The sequence below is a fragment of the Passer montanus genome, unplaced genomic scaffold (assembly GCF_014805655.1).
Source record: "Passer montanus isolate IOZ18808 unplaced genomic scaffold, ASM1480565v1 scaffold35, whole genome shotgun sequence".
Classification (NCBI taxonomy): Eukaryota; Metazoa; Chordata; class Aves; order Passeriformes; family Passeridae; genus Passer; species Passer montanus.
In genome coordinates this window covers 7,743,250-7,758,637 of record NW_024368263.1, presented here as the reverse complement: position 1 = coordinate 7,758,637, position 15,388 = coordinate 7,743,250, and positions in this window count along the sequence as shown.

Here is a 15,388-nt window from a genome sequence, read left to right as displayed (position 1 = left end):
TTTCAAGTCTGAAAAAAAAAAAAAAAGAAATAAAAATGGGTTCAGGGTATTTGATGAGGTTCCAGAGGTCTGCTTGACATGTGTGTGAAGGCCAGGTGGAGTGGAAGAGGCAGAAAAAGCTTGGAAATGTGGAAATGGGATTATTGGGATGCTACCTGGACATTCCAGTGGTTCATTTCCTTGCCTGTGTCTGGCACCAGAACCTGCCCAGCTTTTGAGCAGAGGTGAGGAAGGTGAGGGAGCCTTTTCTAAAAACCCCTGAGATCAATCATTGCATTGGCTGAGAGTTCACCTCTGCTTGTGAGTTATTTTGGGCGTTTCCATGGATTAGTGAGAATTGCTAATATTGTTAATAGAAAAATTATCAGAACTAAGATCAGGGTGCAGTTAAAGAGGAGCTTAACTACTAATTCTTAATGAGTGACAGCAGACCAGGCCCTCCCTTGCCTTGCACCCCAAAATTGCCATTCTGTGTCCCCTCAGACATGTGCTGGTCCCTGTCAGAGCTGGCTGCAGTCTGAAGGGATTACAGATCTCATCCCCTGCAGCCACCCTCACCCTCCTGCCTGGCCAGCAGAGCATTGTGCTCCATTGGTTCCACCAAAAAGGAATTTCATGGGAGAGCCAGGACGGATAAATCACCAGCAAATTGCTATTGGCAGGGTGAGGTCAGGAGCAAGGGGAGAGAAGGACCTGGAGACAGGGAGGGAAAGGGAGAAAGGAAGAAAACAGCTTTGGTGCACGCTGAAATCCTTGCCTGATTTTGGTTTGGGGCTCCAAGCCGGGCCAGCAGCTGCTGCAGATGATGTATTACAAACGACTTATTGCTGTAATGCATCATGAAGCTCCATGGCCCTGCTGACAGGTTCCCCTAATACATCATCAGAGCACTGCCCAGCAGGAACAGGACTGCAAACCAAACAGCTCCATAATTTTTTTGTACAGTCCCAAACCCCCCCTCCAAATTGTGAATTTCTTTTCTGCTCTATTAAAGATTTCAGCTTTGAAAAGTGTGGGCCAGAGCAGGCCCTCATTAAATGGGCTCTGATGGTTTCATAAGTCCCTGAAGTCATTAAAGGGTTTAATATAAGAGATTAACTATTGCTATTGTTGCTCAGCAAAAATAAATTCTCTTTAAATACTTTTTCATGCCCTTCTGGTAGTGAGTGAGGAGCTCAAGCTTGCCTGTGAGGAGGACCTTGGCTGTGGGGCTGACACAAGCTCTGTTCAACCTCTTTAAAATAAAACTCAGAGCTTTGAGCAGTGAGGCTGTGTCATGGTGACCCCAAATATCCCTGGAACTGGAGCTGCTGCCACATCCAGAGGGGATTTGTGTGGCTGCAAGATAACAGGAGCCCTGGATGCTCAACCTTTCTGGAAGTCAGGCCCTAAAAGCCCACAGGTTGCATTGCACATGAGAATAAAAAAAAATTGGGATGAAACCAGGGAAGGGTTTTGAGCAGCTCAGTGATGAAATCCAAAGTTTCAGTCCCAAAAGATGTGTTTGGATGTGATTCACCCTAAAATCTGACAATCCCAGAGGCTCCTCAGGGGTCCCTGCAGCTCTGATGGGGTGCAGGACACCAGGGCCAGGTGACCACCTGTGGTGGTTTCAGTTTGAATTCAGGTAGAAAACCCAATTTTGTGTAGTAGTTTTGGTTTGTTAATTTCAGTTTTCGTTAATTTGAGATTTTCTTAATATATTGATGAGTGTGGTGAGTTTTTGTGTTGGTTAATTACTTATGTATTTACTTTTTGTTGTGAGGTAGGAAGACAGGATTAGGAGGCACCTGTGGCATCTCCACCCCAAGGACAGAGAAAGAGGCTGCACTTGGGTCTGTCACCACTCCTGAGACCCCAGGGCTGCTCCAGGCATGATGGGGTATTGTATTTGTGGGGTGTCCTGACAAAGGAAGGAATGATGAATCTGACTCCATGTTCTCAGAAGGCTAATTTATTATTTTATGATATTACATTTCATTAAAGAATACTATACTGTACTAAAGAATACAGAAAGGATTCTTAGAGAATGCTAAAAAGATAATAATGAAAACTGGTGACTCTCTCCAGAGTCTGACACCGCCTGGCCCTGAGTGGCCACAGAGTGAAAACAACTCACAGCAGAACCCAATGGAACAAGCACCTGTGGGTGAACAATCTCCAACCACATTCCAAAGGAGCACAACACAGGAGAAGCAAATGAGAGAAGAATTGTTTTCCTTTTTCTCTGAGGCTTCTCAGCTTCCCAGGAGAAAAATCCTGGGTGAAAGGATTTTTCAGAGAGTGTGAATGCCACTATGGGGATGATCCTGCAGAGAATCCACAGGGAATGCAGCTCCCTGAAGCACAGAGACATCACTGGATCCATCCCACAAAATTCCCTGAGCTCACAGAAGTGCAGGTGCAAAGGGAAGGGATGAGCTGGAAATCAGGGCTTGCATTTTCCCAGGTCATGGAGAGGCACGTGAAGGTTCCAAAGACATTCTGGTGTTAAAACTAGGCATCATTTCTCCTTGGATTTATGGGAGAAAATTGAGGACTTTTCCATGCAGACAGCAGAATGCACTGGTTCACAAACACCGATTTATTTATAAAAAAAGAAAGAAAAGGGGAAAGCATGAAAAGAGCAGAGGAATTTTACCTGTCTTTAGGTTATAAGACAAACAGAACCCTTTGCACAAACTCTGGAAAGTTCTGGGTGGCACCAGGGTGACCCCAAGGAGGTGCCCACTTGAGAGGAGCCGTTCATGGGCACTGCTGGAAACTCCAGCAGGGAATTGCCAGCAATTTCTCAGAAAAGCATTTCATGGGAGGGTATCAGCACGTGTGATTTGCCTTGGAAATGCCCCTGGGCTGGGCGGTGCTGCTGCCATTCCAGAGCTATTTTGGATCCAAGATTAAGTGTCTTTTTATTTTGTTGAAATGGGTTTTAATTGAAGGCGCTGCTCTGCTCAAGGAGCACCAAACTAACGTGGTTTGGTGTTTTTCTTTCCCAAATCCTAAGGGGACGTGCCCCTAGACCAACATTTGACTGTTTTGTTTTTGGGGTTTTTTTTTTCCCCCTTGGTCAAAAGATCCAGTGTGTGCTAATTCTGTCGGGCTCCCTCTCACTCAATCACTCATATTCAGTGCCCCCTAAAGAAACATTGCAGAAGCCAGAAGGGTAAGAAATTACCCAAATGAGCTGCCTGTGCTTCTCCCTCACATATCACACACGGAATTGTTGCCACCTTGCTGGGAAAATTAGCCCTGGCTTGGCTTTGCTTATCAAATAACAGAGGAGGTGCTATGCTGGGTCAGGGACTGGCCAGAATTGGGGTTGAGAGGGAAAGGATCCTGCAGAATTTTATCTGAATTTATATTTATATTTGATCTTCTAAATCAAATTTTCAGAGATTTTGTGCTGAGATTTGGTGGCCATGCATTCCCCATGCAGAAAAGATGTATATTTTCCTTGTTTAATCTGTGCATGTGCCCTATTTAATATGGGAATGTGCTTAATTTAAAAATTAAAAAGTACTTCTAAATTAGAGAGAAACCCTCTGATTTTATTACTTTGCAAACTCCTGTCTTTGCTGGGTAATGTGATTTATTTAATCTGTGAATGTGCTTTTTTAAATCTGTGAATGTACTTAATTTAAAGATAAAAAGTACTCCTAAGTTAGAGAGAAACCCTCTGATTTTATCACTTTGTAAACTCCTGTCTTTGCTGGGTTCTGCTGAAGTTTTAAGGTATAATTGGGCTCAAGAAATGTTTGACTTCATCCCAGAAATGCAGTTTTGAAGAAATCCTTCTTTAGCAGAATGCTTTATCAGAGACTTTGTGATTTCACATTTTGCAAAATTTTGTCTCAAGATTCGCCTAAATTTGAAAACATTAGGGGTAAAATAAAGGCTAAAGCAGAGAAAAAGAAAGGATTTTCTTCCTGAATCCTATTTTTATTTCCAGTTTCTAAGGAATCCAAAGGCCTTTGCTTCAGTTTGACCCAAGACATGATAATAACAAAAAAATAAGTTGTCATAGTGAAGAAAACCCAAATTTTCATACAAATTTATGTGTAAAAAAGATTTCTTCTGTCTCATTTCCTGGGAGCTGATGATGGCTGTATCTTTACTTAGGGTAAAAATTAAATTCATAATTAATTATTCAATTTTCAGTCTAGACCCAGCAGAAGGTGAAGGAGCACCCAGTAGCCATTGGAATGTTGGGAATGGTGGAGGAGGATTGTTGGAACCCTGGCTGCTGAGAATTGGAGACTTTCTGTGCTGCCAGGCACTGACCCCTGCATTTGACCTGAGGCTGTGGAGAAGACTTCCAAAATTAAATTGTAGAGCTGAGATTATGGGTGAGTAGTTTGATAGAAGTGTGTGATATCACAGGGTGGAAAACTCACAGTTTAAGGGCTTAGAATACAGTAATAGATATAAACAAGATGGAGGTTTTAGGGCAGAGGCTGCTCCTTCTTCTCCTTCTTCTCCATGGGTTTGGGTGGTTTTGTGTAATTGGCTAAAAATCCACATTGCAGGGCACAGGTGGTTGGTTATTGGGTTAAAAGTAAAAATAATTTAGGTGTCATTTCTTAATTGGACAGTTTATCCTTAAAAGGCCTTGCAAAGAGAGAGATGGGGCTCCATTTTTAGTTTGTTAGGGTGAAGTGCTGCAGCACTTTGTGAGTGTTTGTGAGACTGTGACATAGATATGAACTAATAAACATCTGAGTCCAACAGGAAATACCCTCTAGCACATTTAATCTGACTTTGGGATTAAAAGAAGCAAAGAATCAGCAGAAGATGTTTGATTTCCAATGGATTTCCGAGACACCACGGCAAGCACCAGCCCTCCTTTGCTTCCTGCTGCAGCCAGGACATCCTTTAGGATGTGATGGCAGCAGAAATTCTATTTGGGAACATAAAACCAGATCCAAATTTTGCTTCCAAGGCCACAACACCTTCGTCTAACATAATTTACAAACCCCTGCTACAGCAAATGCAAATGCTGCAAATAGGAGGTTGAAATGATACAAAACCAGAGCAATGAACCAAAAATCTGTCAAAATTCTGAATTTCAGGAGTAACATGGGGGATTCTGCTCCCTGTTTCTCTGAGCTCCTGATTCCTGCTCTCTGCCCCCAGGATTCACCTGCCTCAGGTGCACCTTGTCCCCCACCTCATCCTCTGGTTTTTATAACTTATCTGAGGTTGTAAAATTACCTAACACTCAACTTGAAGCTTCTTTATTTTGAAAATTGCAGGAATTAACCAACACTGATTATTCATGTGATTATACATGAGAAAATGTGATGTACTAAGGCTGCATTTCAGCAGCCATAGCAGCCCTAAAATCCAAACAGAGCAGCAAATGCTGCAGCATCCTATGCAGACACACCCCTGCCTCCTGCCTTCATTAAATCTGGTCTCTTTTCTTGGAGTTTGCTCTGCGTCACAGAATTTTGGAGATTAAACCCCAATGAAAACAAAACCAAGCGAGGTGCTGAAGATGAGAAGAGCGGGAACTCCCAGGGTTCACAACGGCAGGCTCTGAGGCTCAGCAAGTGCAGGGACCTGCCCATCCTCACCCAGCACAGCCCCAAATCCCAGGTTTGAGGTTTTGGGAGCTGTCCCTGCCTGTCCAGCTCTGTCCTGGGCTGTCCTGAGCAGCCCCGTGGCCGGAGCTTGCGGATCTGCGGCCGGAGCCTCCTTACGTCAGCAGGGAGAGAAAAACCCCCAACCCCTGCAGCTCCCCAGCCTTCTGCAGCCCAATTTATGTCCAATTTGCAGACTTTCAACATAGCAGCCTCACAGTTCATAAAATCAAACTCAGCCAGGGCTAAGTCTCTGGGTAATGGATTTAGGATCACTCGAGGTGTTACTGGCAGTTCATGATGGGTAACTTTCTTGTTAACTAAAGTCCCTTTTGCTAAATGAGTTCCAGGTTTAACTCCCTCCAGTCCCAGCCTTCACTCTCCCTTTTTTTACCCTTTTTTTTTCGTTTTTCCCCCTTTTTTTGGCAGTGCTGTTCTGGATGGGAAGGGAGGGGGAGAGGAGGAGGTGGCACAGGACTTTTTATTGGGCTGCACGTGGAGGGCTTTTCATGGCTGGGGCTACAGGGAGCAGAGACAGAGGGAGAGAGAGGGGGGAGAAAGGTGGGATAAGTCAGTCTTTGTGTGAGGGAAGGTGCTGAAAGGAGGGCTGTGTGCTGGGGCTGGGGAGCAGCCCTCTGGCTCCGCTTGTCTGTGCAGGGCTCTGGAGCCAGCCCGGGGCTCCTCGGCTTCCGCAGGTTCCTCCAGGCACCGTGGGGAGCACGGCCAGGCAGGGAGAGCATGGCAGGGAGAGCATGGCAGGGAAACCATGGCAGGGAAACCATGGCAGGGAAACCATGGCCTGATCATGGCAGGGAAACCATGGCAGGGAAAGCATGGCCGGGACAGGGCAGGAAAACCATGGCCTGAAAATGGCAGGGAAGGCATGGCCTGGACAGGGCAGGGAAAGCATGGCAGGGAAATCACAGCCAGGCAGGGAAACATGGTCTTCACATGGCAGGGAAACCATGGCCTGGAAACCACAGCCTGGACAGGACAGGGGAACCACAGCAGGGAAACCATGGCCTGGACAGGGCAGGGAAAGCATGGCAGGGAAATGACGGCCTGCTCATGGCAGGGAAACCATGGCAGGGAAACCATGGCCTGGAAACCACAGCCTGGACAGGGCAGGGAAACCACAGCCTGCTCAGTGCAGGGGAACCATAGCCTGCACATGACAGGGAGATCATGGCCTGTTCATGGCAGGGAAACCATGGCCTGGAAACCACAGCCTGGACAGGGCAGGGGAACCATAGCCTGCACATGGCATGGAAGCCATGGCAGGGAAACCATGGCAGAGAAACCATTGTAGGGAACCCATGGCAGGGAAACCACAGCCTGCACATGCCAGGGATACCCAGCCCCTCCTGCCATGGGCTCCCTGGGCTGGCAGTGCTGCCCAGACCCCATTTTTGGAGCAGCAATGGTGTGGCTCCATCAGTCATCACCACTGGACCTTCCCTGTGGAGCAACTGATGCTTCTTTTCCCCCAGCACTGGATTTTTCTGCTGAACAGATATGTTGTTTGTCTGGCAAGGATGAGCTCTGCAGGCCATGCATCATTTCCACCCACCACCTTTGCAGATTTTGAGGGAACATCATAAAAAACTTTCCTCTCTCTGAGGAGTGCTTCTGGCAAAAATAAAAAGTGGGGCCGTTGTGTTTTGGTTTTAACCAAAGCAGCAGCTTTGTCCTTGTCTACAGGCCACTTCTGCTTTCAAACATTCACCTCTCAAGTGTTTTCTTGGAAAAATGATCACTCCAAGAACTCTGTGTCTCCTTCCACCACCCTGCACAGGCCAAAACAAATGGATCAAAACTAATGAGAACAGTCAAAGCACATGTTTAACACAATTTTCAGAAGTCCAATCTCCTTGCAGGAGCTGTTTGCAGAGAGGTTCCTCACTCAAAACACATCTGAGGTGAAGCAATAATTCAAATGTGTAAAAAAAGCCCCATTCCAAATAAAAAAAATTGTGCTATTTTTGGTCTAAAGTGGCATTCTGAGTTGAATTTCAACACCATCATTGACTGAAGGGCCTCCAAAGACCATGACAAGCCCAGACACTGTGCTACACAGAGAAAGGAGTTTGCAGGCCAAGTTTAGCAACCTCCAAGCCTACTAATGGGTGTATTTTACATTCTGGCTACAATCAAATGGGCCCAGTAGTGATTTATTATTGATATCAAATAAAAACCCACTTGATAATCTCAAAGCATTACCTCCAGGAGAATATTTCCTTTCCTTTCTGGAGATGTCAGCCAACATTTTCTTATCCCAGCCTGGGAGAAGACTGAAACTATAAATGGAATATTACAGGAATCCAGTGGAGGACTCTCCTTCACTCCATTTCATGGTTATTTGTTTGCAGTAACTCAGAAATTGTCATGTGAGCTCCTTTTCCTCTTGGAAGGGACAGTGTCTCCCTGTGGCTGTGCCAGCTGCTTCCTCCAGTCCAGCCTGGATTTGCTTTCAAATTAAACAAATAATTTTATTTAAAGAAGAAAGAGAAGAAGAAATTGTCAATCAATCACCCCAAGTCCCCCCAGCTCTGTTTGCTCTGGTTTTGTGACAAAAGCTGTGGTCATGTGCTCTGTACCATCTCTGGCAAAAGCCATGAATGATGTCTCACTAAAAAGCTCCATTTTTAAAAAGTAAAGTGATTTTTTTTCCTTTTAAAACCAGCTCATGAATATTAATTTCAATCTGCCATGGTTTCAGTCAGGATTTCCTGGTTGGATGGAATGATTTCCTGATTGAATTTCATTGATTTCAGTCATGGTTCAATATCTCTGGGAAACTGCTGTGAACAGGGTTCTACTGATAGGGCAAAGGTGACTTAATTGGAGCTAATCCTGATGAAGATGAAGATTGAAGATGAAGATGAAGATGAGAAAGATTCCCAGGCTGAATCAGGACAACATCCACCTTCCCAGTGCCTTGTCCTGGCAGAGCCCAGCTGTCCATGAGGAAGCACAGGGTGCAGGGAGAGAGCAAAGACAGAAAGACAGGGCAGCAAAATCCTCCAGATCCTTCCAGATCCACCCTTTCCAAGAAGAAATTCCTCCTGATGTCCAACCTGAACCTCCCTTCTGCCCCTTTCTTCCAGTGAAACTCTCCAGGTAATCTTTATCCAAGCCATTATCCCAGTCCTGAGGAGCTCCCAGGTGCGCTTTTCCAGTTGCACCCCCTGAATTCCATTTCCCTCCCGATTTCCATTACCATGGCAGGGAAACCATAGCAGGGAAACCATGGCAGGCAATTCCAAGAAGAAATTCCTCCTGATGTCCAACCTGAACCTCCCTTCTTCTCCTTTCTTCCTGTGAAACCTCCAGATAATCTTTACCCAAGCCGTTATCCCAGCCCCGAGGAGCTCCCTGTTGCACTCTTCCCTCTGCACCCCCCGAATCCCATTTCCAGCTGGGATACCATGAAGAAATTCCTCCTGCTGTCCAACCTGAACCTCCCTTCTGCCCCTTTCTTCCAGTGAAACTCTCCAGGTAATCCTTACCCAAGCTGTTATCCCAGCCCCAAGGAGCTCCCTGTTGCACTTTTCCGTCTGCGCCCCCTGAATCCCATTTCCAGCTGGGATGGGGTTGGATTCCCAGGCCACGGCTCAGCAACCACATTCATTTTCAGCAACTTGAACAGCCAGGAAAGACTCTTGACCAAACAAATGGCTCCCCATAAACATGTCCGAGGAAATTAAGATGCTACAACTGATCTGCTTTAATAAAATTACGAGTTCGGCTCCGATTCCAGTGTTGCTCCCTGTATTTTCTGCATCACGCCATGCAATTAATCCTTCCTAAAATAAACGGGCTGATTAAAATTCCATTATCCTGACAGTTCACAATAAACCATGGGACCAATGATCCCCTCTCTTTTTAACCTTTTAAGCCATTATAATTAATTCTGGATTTATGTCATTTGCTGGCAAATGTTCCGATCACCTTCCTAACTACTTCAGCAATTCCAAACAGTTGCACTCCTCCAGCATGTAAACAATGGACAATAATTGAACTATTTAACTTGATTCCCATTTCTTGGAGTTTCCTTTAGACACAAAGCTCAGTATTGAGTTGCTCAGGATTGAGTTGTTTGCCTTTTTTATTTTTTTCCAGTCTCTAATTAAGTGCTCATGAAAATAAAATAATAACATTTGGAAAACGACAGAGAAGGGCCTGAATTAGATTATTTTGGTCCCATATTCAACTTGTGAGTGAAGAGAGACCTGCTTAAGAATATTATTTCATGGTGTTATTTCAATCATATTAAAAATCCCAATATTTTCCTTCCCAAATTTTCTGCAATTCCCTGTTGTCCCAAGCCACCCTTCCTTAGCACGCCCTATGCTTTAGGATGACAACCACTACACCCAGAAAAACACCCAAAATAATCATAATTTTACCCAGTGGAATCACATTTTGCCCAAATGCCTCTAGTTTTCACAACAAACATATCATGAAAATGAAAGTGATCTCCTAACCAGGTTTATTCCAGGTAAAATATCAGGTTTGAGGGGCTGCAAGTCCATCCCTGCCACAACCTGTGGCAATAGTACCAAGAAATACAGTTTATATTCTTTAAAAATCATGTAAAGGCACATCAGCCAGCTTGTAGGAGGTGGATTTACTAAGTCAACCACTCCTTTGCCTGCATTTTGTGGGTATTTTTATTTCCCTGTCATACAATTTCCCTAAAAGAAACCAAATAACAAATGAGGTGATCCGATGCTATTAAAATTGCCACTTAAATGAATTTGTCTTGGTTTGGGGAAAAGAGCATCAAAATGTCAGCTGCTCAAAAACACAGATCCAATCTCCAAATTTTTCAGAAGGTGGAAAATCCATTTCCTAACCAGCCCTACTTACCACTGGGTACATGGGTTACTTATCCAAACTCACCCTGACCTTCAAAAATGTTTGGGTTGATGTCAGTGTTTGGGCTGAGGTTTGGTTTGGCCAGTTCTGCTTTTTCCATAGCAGTGCACCCATCCCTAGAAGAGATGGAATAAAAAGAGGAATTCTAAGCACACACAGACCCAACTATTTAATAGAAATAATAAAAAATCCCCCTTCCCTCATCTTTATCTGACCGATGCCCATGAGCAGCAGCCGATCACACCATGAAACCCATCGGCCCCAACAGCAACACCCGATGAAAAGGAGGAAAGAAAACAGATTTATGAACCAGCTAAACTGTGTTTACATTGATAAATGAGCTTTCTAGAGATCCCCAAGTCCATTCCAAACCCCCTTTTTAGCAGCTCTTTACCCTGCCAGCTGCAGCATCCCCCTGGGACCTCCCCAGTGGCACTGGCAGCAACCTCCCTTCTAAGTTCCTGCCGAGGTCTCCGGAGCAGCGCCCAGGTGTTGAGATTTAAGGATGTGCTGCTGCTCCCATCAGCTGCACAGGATGGACTCTGGCCCATCCTGTCAGCACCCTGGGAATGAGCAAAGGCCGCCTTTGTGCGCGCCCCGGGCCCATCTCATTCTGGTTCGAATTAAGAGCGGCGGCGATTTCCGCTGCCGGGGCTTTGCAGAAAGCTCCCTATGTTCTGTGGCCGTGCTCCGGTTGCAGCGCCATGGGAGGCTCCAGGCAGATGCCAGCAGCGTTGTCTCACTTTGCTCCCGTGGTTTTGCTTTCCGAGGAGGCTGGGAAGGGAAGAGGAGGTGGGGGTTTGGGCATAGCAGAGAGAGAATGGGAGAAAGGGGCTGAGGATGAAGTGCAAGTTATGGATTGTTCCATGGACTGCAAAATTCCTGATTTCCTCCCATTGACCTCCAGATTGTGATGGAATGGTGAGGATATTTCTTAGCACAGCTACAGGGTGGTTTGGGTTGGGACGGACCCTGAAGGTCATCCAGTTCCACCTGCACCTTCCACTATCCCAGGGTGCTCCAAGCTCCATCCAGCCTGGCCTTTGACATTCCAGGGATCCAGGGGCAGCCACAGCTTCCCTGGGCACCCGATGCCAAGGCCTCCTCACCCTCACAGTGGAGAATTCCTTCCCAATATCCCATCTAACCCTGCCCTCTGAAATACCCCAAGTAGAGGCAGAAGATCTGCAGGCCAGGGTACAAAACCCCCTCAGCACCCAGAGTAGGAGCTGCAGCCAGTGTGAGATCACAACACAGATGTGATGTTAATTTGAATCCAATAGAGAGTGTTTAGGAAAACAGTTCCCTGCTCTGATCCTGGCATTCCCAGGGAGGGCACAGATTGAGTGGCAGCAACAGTGAGTGCTGATTTTCTTTAGCTGCCTTTCCCTGCACTCAGAACCTCGCAGACAATGTCCATGGGCCTGTGCAGATTCACAGGGATGATCAATACTCACTGCTGATTAATGGCAGGTTTACTCCAAGGTGTGACTCAAGAATTACATGAATGTTTTTCCCATCCTTTGCCTGGTTTTATTCCTTTCCAACCCCCTATGCCACAGATACATCTTGAGACAGGGAGTAAAGCCAGGGGCAAAGAGAAGCTGGGGCTGCTCCATCCCTGGAAGCGTCCCAGGTTGGATGGGGCTTAGAGCCACCTGGGACAGTGGAGGATGTCCTTGCCCCTGGCAGGGGGTGAAATGAGATGAAATTTAAGGTCCTTCCCATCCCAAACCATTCCCTGATGCCATGAAACCCACGCTCCTGAGGCCATACCCTGATCCCGGCCACAGAAATCCTCTCCTAAATTTACCTCACACTCCTGAGCTGGAACAACCTCCTGGGGGCTAAGCTGACAGCACTGAAAGTACAAAAAGTCTTGTCCATACATAAATATATAAAGCTGGGAGGAGACCAGGCTCCTGAAGGGAAGTCTATTGTACCCAAATGGTGCCCACAGGCCCGGAATAGCCGGGTGGTTTTGCAGGAGCAGGGAGGACACTCGGCCTGTTGACATCCTGCTTTAGACAGCAGGGCTCAAAGTCAACAGCAGCGTGATGAAAATATCTCTGCAGATTTATTTATTTATCTGCATTCAGTCCAGCTTGCCCTTTCTTCCCAAGAACCCAACAAACAAACCTAAAAAAAGGGGGAGAGGGGGTGGCCAAGGCATTCCAGCTTGGCCTAGCAGGTTTAACCCTGTTCTCTCTCACTGGGAATCAATACTGGAAGACAATCTTGCATGCCCCATGTTTTTCAGGCTTGGATGTGACACTCCGTAGAGCTGGGAGGGTTTATCCCCAGCAGGATTGCTCATGGGTCATTGGGACAAGTGGGAAAAACTGGGAAAAGAAACCATCCAAACAGCCCTGCAGTCCTCCATCCCTGGATGGGTACTCCTATCCACATCCTTGCAGTTTTCCTCCTTCCTTTTCCTCCTTCATTTACCTTTTTCTCCTTCCTTTTCCTTTTCCCTCTTTCCTTTTTCCCCTCTTTCTTTTCCTTTTCCCCCCTTTTCCTTTTCCCTCTTTCCTTTTCATTTTTCTTCCATCCTTTTCCTTTTTCCTGGTTCCTTTTCCCTCTTCCTTTTTCTTTTCCCTCCTTCCTTTTCCTTTTCCCTCATTCCTTTTCCTCTTCCCTCTCCTTTTCAGCTCTGAATTCCAGCAGGGCAGTGCCTTTTGGAAAATACCTTTTACAAGCAAAAAAATCATTGCAAATACCATTATTACAGATAATAAAAATTATCCTCTTCTATTCAGAGAGATTGAAAGATGGGGGTTTGGAGAATTATAGCAGAAACTATATTTTCATTTTTGTTTTGTATGTACCCATTTATTAATGAAATATTTAAAAGCATAGAACATTCTGTGTTTCTTTCACCATTGAAAACGTTTTTTCAGCGTCACTTTTTTTCCTCAGACTGTTTATTAGAAAGTTTTTTAGGTTTTTTTTCCCAAAACATCAGTTGTATGGGAAAAGCCATCCAAGACCTCAGAGCTTCCAGACCCTCAGATGAATAAATTTGACAGTTTTCTCCTGACTGTTCTGGTGCTGGGCTTTGCATCAATTTAATCCACACAATTCAATCTGCACCAACATATAAGGGGCAAAAAATCCTGGGATGATTTTATTTCTTCTGCATGGTGGACAATTTGCAGTGTGAAATTGCTAAATTTTCCTTTTACGTTTGCCTTGCTGCATTCTTTCAAATATCACAAAGTATTAACTTTAAATCATGAAGCTGTCACTGGTTTTTGCCTGTAATTTTTATCATCCTCTTTTTGCTTTCCTTCTTTCTCATTTCCTTTCAGAGAGAACCATATTTTGCTGGATTTTTTGGGTTTGATATTCCAAGACGTTGATGTCTCTGGATGGGTTTTCTCATGCTGTATTTCTTTTTATGGGATATATAGGAATAAAACCAGGCTCAGACCCTGCTATTTCATAGTAAATTGGTGGAAACATCCAGGTCCAGTCCATCAAGCTGAGCAGAAATCCAGAGCAAGGAGGGCACTTTTGGATGGACTGGTTCATGCTGGAGAGAATTGCCTCCATCCAGCCCTGAAGGTGACATCACTTTAAAGAATCCCACAGGGATAAATCACCAGACAAATCTATAAATAATTTTATCATCCTTAGAACATCTTTCATTCTCCTCCAGAAATGATTTTGAGTTTCTGCCTGAGCAACCCTTGGGCAACTTACAGGAGCTTTGGGAATATTCTGAATATTCAGGCTTCTTTTTTTTTTTTAGCTGCTCTGGTACAAAGCCGATGGGATTTATATTTAGTCTGTGTTCCTGTCCCTATTTTATAAACACAGGAATTCTGAGACAAAATAATAATAGTGTGAAAATGGACCAACCGCAGTGACGGCAAAGGCAGGGATGGACTTTGGAGTTTATAGTTACCCAGCAAATGTTTGGCTCCAACAGTGGGTCCCTCATGTAAGATTCACTTTTAATTACCCACTACACTCATATCTGAGTCAAAAAAAATAAACAGAGATAGGGAGAAGGATACGAAAGGCAGTGGGCATGAAATCATGGAGTGGAAACCCGAAATGATGTATTTGCTTAATTTAACCCAGGCAGCTCAGCCATGGCTCTGCAGTGCCAGTGTGGGCAGCTGGGGATTTGTGCTTTTATCTGCCCAGAGAAGATTTCATGCCCTTGGTTTATTTGTGTAACTCTGCTCCATTTCTAACTGCAGAAGCACATGCTATTTACCCTTTTGAAAAAGGTTGTCAAAATTTGTAGATATCACATGAGTGCCTAGAACATAAGAAATAAAAAATATTTTCTTTTCCATGTCCAGTAAATAATAAATATTTTAGATTTCATCCTTTAGCTGGTCATTTGACTTTTCCAGTTGGAAACATTGCTGCTGTACAAGTCAGGAGTCACTCTAGGAAAAGAGTGGATGTTAAATTACATTTTCAGCTATCTTGACAAGCCGTACTTGGCACAGTTTTCTCAGGGAACAAGCTGGTCTATAGATTTCTGAGAAATTAAAACCATATGGCAACACCTTGGAGAAAAAAAGCAGCCCTTCTCTGGAAGCATCCTTGGAGTTTTCAAAATGTATGCGAATTAAATATAGTCCTGTTTATTTAGAAAGAATCTTCTTGGATTAGAGCTAGACCCCTCATTCCTGCTCCAAGAATTAAATTGCCAATAAAGCCACAATGGAAGAGAACCTCATGACTGCATTTCTGTTAATAAACTCAAGCTGAATTTGGGGTTCATTTTGGCTAAACTTGGCTTTTCTGCAGACATTTAAATTAGGACATCAATTGGAGGATGAGGGGTTTCCTCTGATAATTGTGATAATGTTTCACTGGGAGCAGATTCCACTTGTCACTGGCATTGCCAAGGCTACAGAGGATGGCAGGTAAAGTTCAAAACTCCTGTCAGAGATAAACTG